This window comes from Schistocerca gregaria, chromosome X (assembly GCF_023897955.1).
Source record: "Schistocerca gregaria isolate iqSchGreg1 chromosome X, iqSchGreg1.2, whole genome shotgun sequence".
NCBI lineage: Eukaryota > Metazoa > Arthropoda > Insecta > Orthoptera > Acrididae > Schistocerca > Schistocerca gregaria.
This window is the reverse complement of record NC_064931.1, coordinates 201385720-201398115: the sequence shown is the minus strand read 5'-3', so window position 1 is coordinate 201398115 and position 12396 is coordinate 201385720. Positions and strand designations below refer to the sequence as shown.

The following is a 12396-nucleotide window of genomic DNA, read 5'->3' as shown; positions in this document are numbered from 1 at the left end:
CTGAAATGAGGACTTATTACCACTTTCATGAACCACATTGTTGTTTTCTTGTTTCTAATTTCTCTTTGGGTCTTGAAAATCATTAAGGGCCCTTTTTAGATTCCATTAGATAACAAATATAGTTTAACAGGAAGACATTTATTTTGGATAAACAGTGAAAGAAAATGTCACACAAAGAATTAACTAACTCTGCCAACAGTGAAATACAGTATTGGTGAATAACTAGAAAATGTACAGTGGAATTAATTCATGACAAATTAATACTGTGTTGTAGTCTGGGACTGGAAATGAGATATTTGTCTTTCATGGGCCATACTCTATCATTTAGGGCATCTAAGCATATCTCACAGACTGAATCAATTCTTCAAGTTATTAGTATCTTTCTGTTAGACTTTCAAACTCAAGGGTCTTCTTTCTCTCCTGCTCTATTACCAAACTTAAACTAAAGGTATGAGATAGAATAGCTTAGTCAGAGCCCAAGGATTGGTTGCAGAATGAATCTTTTACTCTGCAGTGTGCCATGCAGTAAAGTGGACATTTCAGACAATTTCATAGGAGTGGTGTGATATAACACCCAAAACAATAAGCCACACACAATGTAGAAACCGGATAATAACCTACATATGAATGTAGTCTCATGAGGGGAACCCACTACATGTCCCTCTCTGATGCAGTCCAAACACTGCAGGGTGAAATAAGAATGAAAACTGTAGTGACCCACATAGATCTATCCCTGAGATCAGAGTGCGCAGTAATAAGCCATGCCACATAACTTGGCAGATGCAGCTAGAAGTTCAATTGGTGGACACCACCACTTGTGGATGTGTGTGCAGCCTCTTGTCCATGCACTGTACCAGCTGGCAGATAGATTTTAGATATTGGCATAGCCAGCTTTAACTCAGTTACATGTTTACCTCTGCATATGTGTTATCAGACTGTTACTGCTAGCCACTATGTGGGAAACGTGCCCATTATAGTAAATTGTTCTCAACATTTAATAAAGTTCTTTGTATCAGTTATTGTGTGGTGTTCTCTTGCAGGATTAGAACACATTCATGACAAGTGCAGTTGTATCTTAACATGTTTTTCATTGCACAGTTGCTTTCCACATTTTGGCATGGCATAGGGTCTCTGATTCAGATGTTGGTGCAGGAACAGATGGATCTCATCATTGTCATGTAACAGGCTTTGCTGGTGTTGCTCTCCAAAAATCCAGCTCTTTCTCCATTTCTCCTCAGTTTTTGCTATTCAATAAAGTGGCAGAAGATTGGTAGGCATGCAAACACCACCTACAGTAGCATTTTCATACCTTTGGTGTTCCTGATGCAGAGGTATGACATGCTCTGTTTTTGCCATGGATTTCTCCCAGATTGTATCAGGCATTCCAGCAGTTGGCCCCATTGCAGGAGCCTTACTCATTGTCATTTGACATCTAATATTCATTGATGTCTTCATATTATTGCTACTGCATACACATCATGGCCACTAGGGTTGAATTTTACCATTGGAAGAAGCAGCACCATCAGTCTTACTGTGTCTCGACCATGACCCTCCATGGTGGCCTTAGTTACAAATGTCATTTTGCCACAGATAATTCAAAAGAGTCATATGCAGACATCATGGTTCGTGATGTTATAATCCACTCCAACCCAGATAAGAAAGTCTGGTAACGGGCCCTTCATTTATAAAAGCCCCTTCCTCACAGAGGTTTTGTTACTTGCCCAGTTATATGAAGTTTCACAAGCCACTGGTCGGCAACTGGAAGCCTGGTGCAATGTTGCAGTGGTACAGGGAGGCTGAGCTCTATTCGGGGAGCACAGTATCATGGCACTGCAAACTGGCCAATCCAGCAGTTCCTGCACAGCATGTATATGGTGTTCCACCTGACACCAACTGTTACCGTCATGTGTGTTGGGCTGCTCCAAACATACTGATCTGGGCAGTCTGTCTTAAGTGTCAGAAAAAAGGTCACGTTGTGGCAGTCTGCCACTCAACTGCTCAGCTGTACAGAACACAGCATCAGAGCATATAATATGGACGTTTGGGTAGTGTTGTTGTCAGAGCTGGTTCCCAACAAGCGTTTTATTAAAGTTTAGGTTCTCTCAAGGCAGGTGCATCTGCAGGTAGACACCAGCATGGTAGTTTCTCTGCTTAATGCCCAAACATCTTCAGACCTCATCTCTTGTCAGCTGTCACAGGGAAACAGGCACCTCAGGGGATAAGGTGAACAACAAATCCCCTTGCTTGGTCAGTTCACCGAGGAGGTCACCTATAAATCAGTGACTCAACTTATTACCTTTATTGTTGTTCATGACGCTAGCACAGCAAATCTTTTCACGTTTGATGCCTTTCAGGCCTTTGGCTTTTCAGTTACAGACCCAGTAAAGTTGGTATCTGTTGAGGTCTTCTATCAGTCTTCAGAATCTCTGTGCTCAGAATTTATGGATGTCTTTGCGGGACGTCTTGGGTGCCTACAGACTTCAAAGTCCTCATAACTTTGAAGCAGTCAGCTTGTTCTAGATTTTTTCATGCTAGATAGAGTCCCCTGGCTCACAAGTCAAGGTGGAGCTGGACTGGCTAGCTTGTCTTGAGATTGTGGTTGTCATTTTCTAGTGAATCGGCCACACCCCTTCACTGTTAAGAAACCCTCTGCTAAGCTGCACCTTTGTGGTGATCTTAAGGCATCTATGAACTTGCAGTCTGTGATCAACATATACTTATTGCCACATCCTGACAAACTTTTCACATGCTTAGAAGGGTGTCAGTTCTTCTCCACATGTGATCTTTCCATTTACCCCTGGATGATGAGTCTAAGTGCATCATGGTCATTACCATGCCATTCAGCCTTTATCAATACCAGTGATTTGTGTTCAGGGTGGTTAGTGCCCCCACAATTTCTCAATGCTGTTTGGAACAGGTCATGTCCAATGTTCCACACTACTTCAACTACCTGGATGACATCGTTATTACAGGATGTACTATGAGCAACCATCTACACAACCTCCAGGCCCTTTTCTCTAACTTTTCCGTCCATCCATTAAGTATTTGGACCCTGTTATCCCAAGACAGGGCATTCAACCTATGGAGAGTATTTGGGCTGTTAAAGACCTGCCACATCCCTTGTCATTTGGTGAACCACAGGCTTTTTTCCTAGGTAAAATTGCCTATTACCACCAGCTCATTCCCAAGCTATCAACCACTGTGCACCCATTGCATCTCCTGTGCACAGGTGTCCCCTTATCTGGTCCCCAGTGTGTGACTAGACCTTGAGCACACTGAAGGAACACCTCTGGTTGGTACCATGTCTAGCTGTCTTTGATCCCATCAAACTATTAATTTTGTGTGGATGCCTTGCAGCATGGTGATGAGCTGCTCCTCACATATTGGATTGCAGATGGCTTGGAGCAGCCACTGGAATTTGCATCCAAAACTCTCAGTCCACTATTTTCAGATCAACGCAGGTTTGGCCATTTAATATGTGGTCACTAAATTTCACATTTTCTTATGTGGCACCAAATTTACATCTTATTATGGATCACAAGCCCTTAATTTGGTTATTTAGTCCATCCGTCCTGGTGACTGATAAGGCAGCACACGTGTTGTATTGGTGCGCTCTTTTCCTCTCCAAATACAACTGAGGCATTCGTTTTTGCCCCACGGGGAACCATGCCAATGCAGGTGCCTTATCCTAGCTGCCCGTTGGCCCCCCAGTTTGATCAAGAGGAGCTCATGTGCTTTCATCTGCATGTCTCCTCCTTCTGAGTGGTAGGCAGTTTTCTGATCATGAGTGCCCAAGTCACCAAGGAAATAGCAGCCAACACCATCCTGAGGCAGGTAGACCACCTCATCCAGCAGGAATGGTTTTCTCATTCTCCGGGCCACTTTTCTGATCCACTTTGCAACTTCTTTGTCTTGTACCACTGCCTCTCTGTCTTGGATGATGTCTTTGTCATCTCCATGGACAATGCACCTCACTTGGTGGTAATTCCCAATAGTTTGTGGTGGGACATTTTACAGCTGTTTCATGAGGGACACTGGTGTGCTTCCCATACCAAAGTCTTGGCTCACAGAAATGTTCACTGGCTCAGCATCAACCAAGAGCTGGATCACTTGGTTGCTGCTTGTCGCCAGTGCCAGTACGCTAGTTGACAGGTGGTTTCCAGGTCATTGATCTCTCAGTGGTCTCCAGTAACCCAGCCCTGAGAGCACTTCCATCTTGATTTTGCAGATCTGTTTCTCATCATGATCTGGCTGATTGTTATTGATGCATTTTTGCATTTTCATATATGGTCTTATGCCCCTCAGCCGCTACTGAGGCCACTATTCAAGCTCTCCCCAATTTTTTCTTCTTTGGAAGGTCTTCCAATGGATGCCAGATCCAGCCTCAGGCATTTCATGAAGGTTGAGTATTCACCATGTTTGCTCCCCTCAAGTTCACCAAAAATCCAAAGGGGAGGCTGAGCACATGGATTGCACCTTTAACACCCAGATGAAAAAATATCTGCAACATTTGCCCATCAAAAAGGCATTAATTTTTTTTTCTGGGAGCCTACCAGATGACTCCTATTGGTTCCCATAGCCCAGTGGAGCTTCTCCATGGGTGCCAGCCATGGACACTGCTTCATCTTCTCCATTCTGGATAGTGACCATCACAGTGTTCCAAAGTACCTGGATTTACACCAGGGATTGCATTCTAAGCACATTGTTTTCATCAGCATTCCCACTGGATACCAGTAGTCATCATATGCTGGAATGGCCACAGCATATACACCCTGTGAACAGGTGACTGGGAGGTCCAGCGCCATCAAAATCAGTTCTTTGTATGGGCGAGCTCCCATTCCCTTCCATCCTGGCCACAACACCATGTTTGCTGGTACTCCAGTCACTGGGACTGGCTACCTGCGAGGATTCCAGCCTTCTCTTCCACCTGTGGCACCACCTAAACCTGAAGAGTGTATGCCTCCGCAGCATAAGGCAGTAGCTTTGGTGGCATTTCAACTGGAGTGCATACCCCTCACTAGTTTGATGTCACAGGAGCAGCCTCACCCTGCAGTGGTATAGAGACTGGTCTGGCCAGTTATTCTGAACCACTGTGCTGCCAGTGTACCCATAGTAAGTTGTTCTCGAGAACTAATAAATTTTATTGTGTCAGTTATCCTGTGGTGTTCTCTTGTGGGATTAGAACAGGAAGCTTTTGAGGAAATGACAGTCAAAGTTTTGACATCACTTTATCAATATGAGCACATGACATTGAGCTAAGCAAGCATGTAGCATAAAGCCTAAGAGCATAGTTTCAGAGTTTGCACCCCTGTTCAAATACAAACTAATATTTCTTTTTTTGTTTTGTTGTAACAGAAGTATCACAACAATATTGCCAAAAGAAATAAGCATTTAAAACCTTGATAAAAATAGTGTTAATCACTACAAATCATATATAATTAACAATAATTGAAAATTAAAAAAAAGTATGTTCTAGTATTTCAGTTTTTGCCCTGTTTTTGCTATTATACATCAGAAAAACCAATGCATTCCCCAGGGTAATATTTATCATTAAACACTCAAAGTACAAAAAATTGGAACACCATGGGCAATGTATGAAGGCACATATGCAACAGTCACATGTCAAAGTGCAAATGTCATTAGAAAAAGCAACCTTATTAACAGTTTTGACTATCTTGTGAACTGGTGATTATTTTGTGGCAAACCACACACATTGAAGCACATTCTTAAAAGCTGGAGCCTGTAGTTCATTATGGATCAATATATTTGTTTTAATTGCATCAGTTCTTCTTGTCATTTCTCTCTGCTGTGTGACAAGAAAGTGGCATTTCTGCAATCAGGGAATCTTCACCTACTGGTAAAAGTGGAAATTGCACAGATAACATAATGGCATACTCTTTGGTGGAATTACTCTTAATGAACATCTTGGTATTCCAATTTCATCAACAAACAGCCCATTGTATAAGGGGAGTGGTTTTGTCCACATCATGAGTTTATAATATACAGAGACAGCTCCATTTTTACAAGTAACTAAACTTTGTAAAAAAAACTAATGATAGGTATCTTGTGAGACCTTTGCATATTTTGTTACTGTTTTCTACACATTCTGATGTCATTTCATAAACTGGTGTATGTCTTAACATTAACAAGGGTGCATTCTCTAATGACATTTACACTAAAAAATGGGACTGTAGCATATGTCCTCGTGGTGCTGAATTTCTGTATTTTGAATTTTTTTTTAATGATAGAGCTCAAACTGGGAAATCCACCACTATTTCTGAAGTATAATAGTAAAATTCAAAGTAAAAATTGAAGTACTAGAATTTATATGTTTTTCATATTCTGTTACTGTTAATTATATAAGAATATGTTATGGTAAAATCTATCTGTGGCAAGATTTGAAATTTTTATTTCTTTTGTCAGGATTGATGTCACATACTCTCACAATAACAAAAGAAAAGAAAAGCATGAGATTGGATTTGAACACAGGACACAAAAATCAGTAGCTAGGTTCTTACCCACTACACCATCAGCTTTCTTAGTTCAATACCACACATGGATACTGACCAAGTGGCATCAAAAATTGGAGTTATCATTATCTTGAAAACAATTCAGTGTTGGCACCTAAGCCAAAATAGGTGTCCCTTTATTTCCAGTCTTTTTTCACCCTGAGAAGTTTAGACCATATCAGAGAATGATGTATGACCAGTTTCCCGTGTCAATCACATTGTAGAAGCGACCATGATGTTAAACACTAATGTGTGGCTCCAGCCAGAAGACGTGCAGAGACAGCACTGTGTGATAATGTTGTTTGTATCCTTTGTCACTGCTTGTCAGTAGGTGAATTATTTTGCAGATTGCTTGGGCAGGGAATGGCCACTTCAAATGAGGGTTGTGACTTTGATGCCATGTGGCACATATCCAAAAGAGTGCAGTGCATTGGACATTTACACTACTGGCCATCAAAATTGCTACACCACAAAGATGATGTGCTACTGACGCGAAATTTAACCAACAGGAAGAAGATGTGATATGCAAATGACTAGCTTTTCAGAGCATACACACAAGGTTGGCACTGGTGGTGACACCTACAACGTGCTGACATGAGCAAAGTTTCCAACTAATTTCTCGTACACAAACAGCAGTTGACCAGTGTTGCCTGGTGAAATGTTGTTGTGGTGCCTCGTGTAAAGAGGCAAAATGCGTACCATCACATTTCAGTCTTTGATAAATGTCGGATTGTAGCCTATCATGAGTGCTATTTATCATATCGCGACATTGCTGGTTGAGATCCACTGATCGTTAGCAGAATATGAAATCGGTGGGTTCTGGAGGGTAATAAGGAATGCCGTGCTGGATCCCAATGGCCTCGTATCACTAGCAGTTGAGATGACAGGCATCTTATCCGCATGGCTGTAACAGATCGTGCAGCCACGTCTAGATCCCTGAGTCAACAGATGGGGATGTTTGCAAGACAACAACCATCTGCATGAACAGTTCGATGATGTTTGCAGCAGCATAGACTGTCAGCTCAGAGACCATGGCTGTGGTTACCCTTGTACCCTTGACGGTGCATCACAGACAGGAGCACCTGGGATGGTGTACTCAATGATGAAGCTGGGTGCATGAACGGCAAAATGTCATTTCTTCAGATGAATCCAGGTTCTGTTTACAGCATCATGATGGTCGCATCCATGTTTGGCAACATCATGGTGAACGCACATTGGAAGCATGTATTCATCATCACCATACTAGCATGTCACCCAGCATGATGGTATGGTGTGCCATTGGTTACACGTCTCGGTCACATCTTGTTCGCATTGATGACACTTTGAACAGTGGACGTTCCATTTCAGATGTGTTATGACCTGTGGGTCTACCCTTCATTCGATCTCTGCGAAACCCTACATTTCAGTAGAATAATGCATGACCGCATGTTGCACGTCCTGTACGGGCCTTTCTGAATACAGCAAATGTTCGAATGCTGCCCTGGCTTGCACATTCCCCAGATCTATCACCAATTGAAAATGTCTGGTCAATGGTGGCCTAGGAACTGGCTCGTCACAGTATGCCAGTCACTACTCTTGATGAACTGTGGTATCGTGTTGAAACTGTATGGGCAGCTGTACCTGTTCACACTATCCAAGCTCTGTTTGACTCAATGTCCAGGTGTATCAAGGCCATTATTACGGCCAGAGGTGGTTGTTCTGTGTACTGATTTCTCAGGGTCTATGGACCCAAATTGTGTGAAAATGTAATCACATGTCAGTTCTAGTATAATATATTTGTCCAACGAATACCTGTTTATTATCTGCATTTCTTCTTGGTGTATTAATTTTAATGGCCAGTAGTGTAATTGATGGTCTATGAGGGTCACAGCACATGATGCTGCAGTGGGTAACAGATTACCATCAAAGAATCAATATTGTCAACAGTTTCCACAAGAAGTCAAGTAAAGGTGTTAGTAGAGGCATGGCACAATGTAGATTTAAAATTAGTGCTGTGATTTTCATTGGTTAACAGCAAACGCTAAATGCTGTCATCATACTGTGCTCACAGGGATATGGTGATCAGGATGGGATTGCAGTCTAACCTAATCAAATCGTAGCCTGTAAGGACAGTCATAGAAGTTATAGATGCTATGTATGATAACACTTCTTTCTCTGTTTCAGGAAGAGTTGTTTTGAAGTGAAGAGCGAGCTTTAAGAGTTATGTGATTAGGGTGGTGGTGGTTAGTGTTTAATGTCCCGTCGCCAATGAGGTCATTAGAGACGGAGCGCAAGCTCGGGTTAGGGAAGGATTGGAAGGAAATCGGCCGTGCCCATTCAAAGGAACCATCCCGGCATTTGCATGAAACGATTTAGGGAAATCATGGAAAACCTAAATCAGGATGGCCAGAAACTGGATTGAACCGTCGTCCTCCTGAATGCGAGTCCAGTGTGCTAAGCACTGCGCCACCTTGCTCGTTTTATGTGATTAGGGGTTGTGACCTATCCAGTGTGTGTCATCTATATATATACTGATTTGTCTATTCTCTGTATATGTTAGCAACCTGGGATGAAGTGCTTCAGACATGGTGCTTGCAACTGACAGTTCATCAAATGACTTAAGACTTGTTTAAATTGAGGAGTGCAAGTAGATTGAAAGATATTATTATCAAGTTATGTAGTGAGCTGAGTGATTCTGCAGTTGTAGTAGCATCTGGGATAAATCGAGCATAAGAGTTCACCTTTTGAGATACAGATTGTTATTTAGTGATGTAAATTCTTTAATATAAATACTTTAGGGGTGAAGGAGACCACTCACTGAAAAGGAGAAGTGTCAATTACAGGCACACACAAAAAAGAGAGAAAGCTTGGTAGCTTTCAGAGTATATCCTTTCTCGAGCTAGAGTACAAATACACATACAAACTGCACACACTTACAAAAACCTGTGTGTACACACACAAACCAGGTCCTTACACAATGGTGGATAGGAACAACATTTGAGGAATGCACTTCAGCAGTCGAACTGGTGTGGGGTAGGGGAGAGAGAGAGAGAGAGAGAGAGAGAGAGAGAGAGAGAGAGAGAGAGAGAGAGAGTTGGGAGGCAGAAAGAAGGATTGAGGGGTAATGGTATCTGTCAGATTGGAGAGAAGCAGTTTGTTTGCTGACTAGGAATGTGGGAGGGAGTGGTGGCAGGTGCTCAGGCTGGGTGTGTGATGCATGGGTGTCAAAGCCGGTGGGAAGCAGCTCACGATGAAGGTGACACAGAGAGGTGAATTTGGAGGGGGTGATAGAACAGATGGATGGATGGTATGGAGACAGTCAATTAATGTAGATTGTGGCCAGGATAATTCCAGGAGTGAAGGATGTGCTGCAAGGATAACTTCCAACTGTGTAGTTCAGAAAAGTAGTTGGCAGAGGGAAAGATCAAAATGGCATGGATCATGAAGCAACCATTGAAATCAAGCAAGTTGTGCTCAGCTGCTTGTTGTGCCACTGGGTGTCTATTTTGTTCTTGGCCACAGTCTGGCAGTGGCTGTTCATTCTGGTGGAAAGCTGATTGGTTGTCATGCTGACATAAAAAGCTGTGCAGTGATTGCAGCAGAATTGGTATTTTATGACAGGGCTACTTTCTTGGACGACAAGGCTTTTAAGTTGTGGGATAGGATAACACTATGACAGGACTGGACAAGTAGGAAGTGCTGGGTGGGTAGATTGGACATGTCTTGCATCTGTTTCTTTCATAGGATATGATCCTTATAGCAGAGGGTTGGGAGTGGGCATGGCATAAGGATGGACTAGGATGTTTAGCAGGTTGGGTGGGTAATGGAACCCTGGGTGGGAAGGAGTGGAGGGAAGGACATGGTTCAGTTTTTCCATTCAGGGATGATACTGGACAGCAAGTGGAGGGGGGGGGGGTGCTCCTTTGTAGCTGATTCTTGGAGGTGGTGGGAGGATTGGTGATGTGTGAGGATATGTCATGGTAAATCTGTTTGTTGACTAGGTTTGGGGATAGTGTGTATCTGTGAAGGCATACAGCATACTGGGCAAGTGAGTTCTCATCACTGCAGATACATAGTCCACTGGTGGGTACGCTATATTGGAGGGATTTTTTGTGTTAAAATGCAGGTATTCTTGGTGTTTTTGTGTTTTATTAGACAGATGGAGCCATCAGAGAGGTGAAGGTCAACATCCAGAGATGTGGTGTCTTGGGCAGAGGAGGACCAGTGAGGTAGATGGGAGAGAAGGCATTGAGATTGTGAAGGAATGTGGACAGGGTGTCTTGGCCCTGAGTCCAAATCATGAAGATAACATCAGTGAACCTACATCGGACTAGAGGTTGGGAGTTTTGGGAGGCTAGGAAGGTTTACTCTAGATAGACCATAAACAGGTTGGCATAGGAGGGTGCCATGTGGGTGCCCATGGCTGAGTCTCAGATTTGTTTTTATACCTCTTGGTTCAGGATATAGTAGGTAAAGTGTATAAGGAATGGGGTGGTGGGTTTGGAGCCTGAAGAATGTTGGGAGAGGTAATGTTTGATAGTGACAAGTCCATGTGCATGAGGGTTGTTGATGTATAGGAGGTTGGCAGCAACAGCGATCAAAATCGATCCTAGAGGTAAAGGGGTGAGGATGGTGGAAAGTTGGTGAAGAATGTGCCATGTGTACCTGCATGGTAGACTCCTACGCCAACCTTTTTTTTGGGCCATCTAAAGGAAACCTGCCTAGCCTTCCAAAACCCCAAATCTCTTGTTTGGTTCAGGTTCACTGATGATATATTCATTATCTGGACTCAGGGCCAAAAACACCTATCTTCATTCCTTCACAACCTCAATACCTTCTCTCCTATCTGCTTCACCTGGTCCTCCCCTACCCAACATCCCACCTTCTTCGAAGTTGACCTACATCTCTCTGATGGCTCCTACGGCATCTCTTTCTGTATGAAACCCACTAACCTCCAACAGTACCTGCACTTTGCCAGAAGACATCCCTTCCACACCAAAAAATTCCACCCATACACTGTGGCCACCCATGGATGCAGTATGTGCAATGATGAGAGCTCCTTTGCCCAGTATGATGGATGTCACAAGAAGGCCTTGACAGAGAAGCACTACCCCTCTCCCCCTCCATCTCCCAAAACTAGTCCCCAAGCAGATAACAAGTGGCATATCCTCACACCCCAAATCCTCCTGCAACCCCTCCACTCCATGAATTAGCTACAAAGGAGCAACTCCCTCATCACCCAGTATCTTCCTGGACTGGAACAGCCAAATCATATGCTTCACCAGGCCTTTAGTTATCACCCTGCCCTGAAAATAGGGAAATCATACCAAACATCCTTCTGACTAATCCTTAAGTGGTGATCTGTAGCCCACTCAACGTGCACAGTGTCCTAGACCATCCCCATGCCACTCTCACTCCTGACCTCTTGCCACACAAACCATAACTCAGTGGAAGACCCAGGTGCAAATCCTACTCAATCCACCCACCCAGCCGGCCGCGGTGGTCTCACGGTTCTAGGCGCACAGTCCGAAACCGAGTGACTGCTACGGTCGCAGGTTCAAATCCTGCCTCAGGCATGGATGTGTGTGATGTCCTTAGGTTAGTTAGGTTTAAGTAGTTCTAAGTTCTAGGGGACTAATGACCACAGCAGTTGAGTCCCATAGTGCTCAGAGCCATTTGAACCACCCACCCAGCACCTCCCTCTCCATTCCTGTCACAGGCTTATCCTATCCAATCAGAGGCTGAGCCATCTGTGAAAACAGTGATCTCATATACCAACTTAGCTGGAATCACAGCACAACTTTTTATATCAATATGACAACCAACCAGTTGTCCACCAGAATGAATGGCCACCACCATACTGTGGATAAGAACAAAACAGACCACCTGGTGGCACATCATCCAGCAG

At 43.4% G+C, this 12396-nt stretch overlaps 1 protein-coding gene across 1 annotated transcript in view; it reads right to left on the bottom strand.

The window, feature by feature from the left end:
- The window catches only part of LOC126298453 (organic cation transporter protein), a 685520-nt gene that overhangs the window by 19464 nt on the left and 653660 nt on the right, over positions 1 to 12396 (bottom strand). The gene's annotated exons all lie outside the window — the stretch shown is intronic.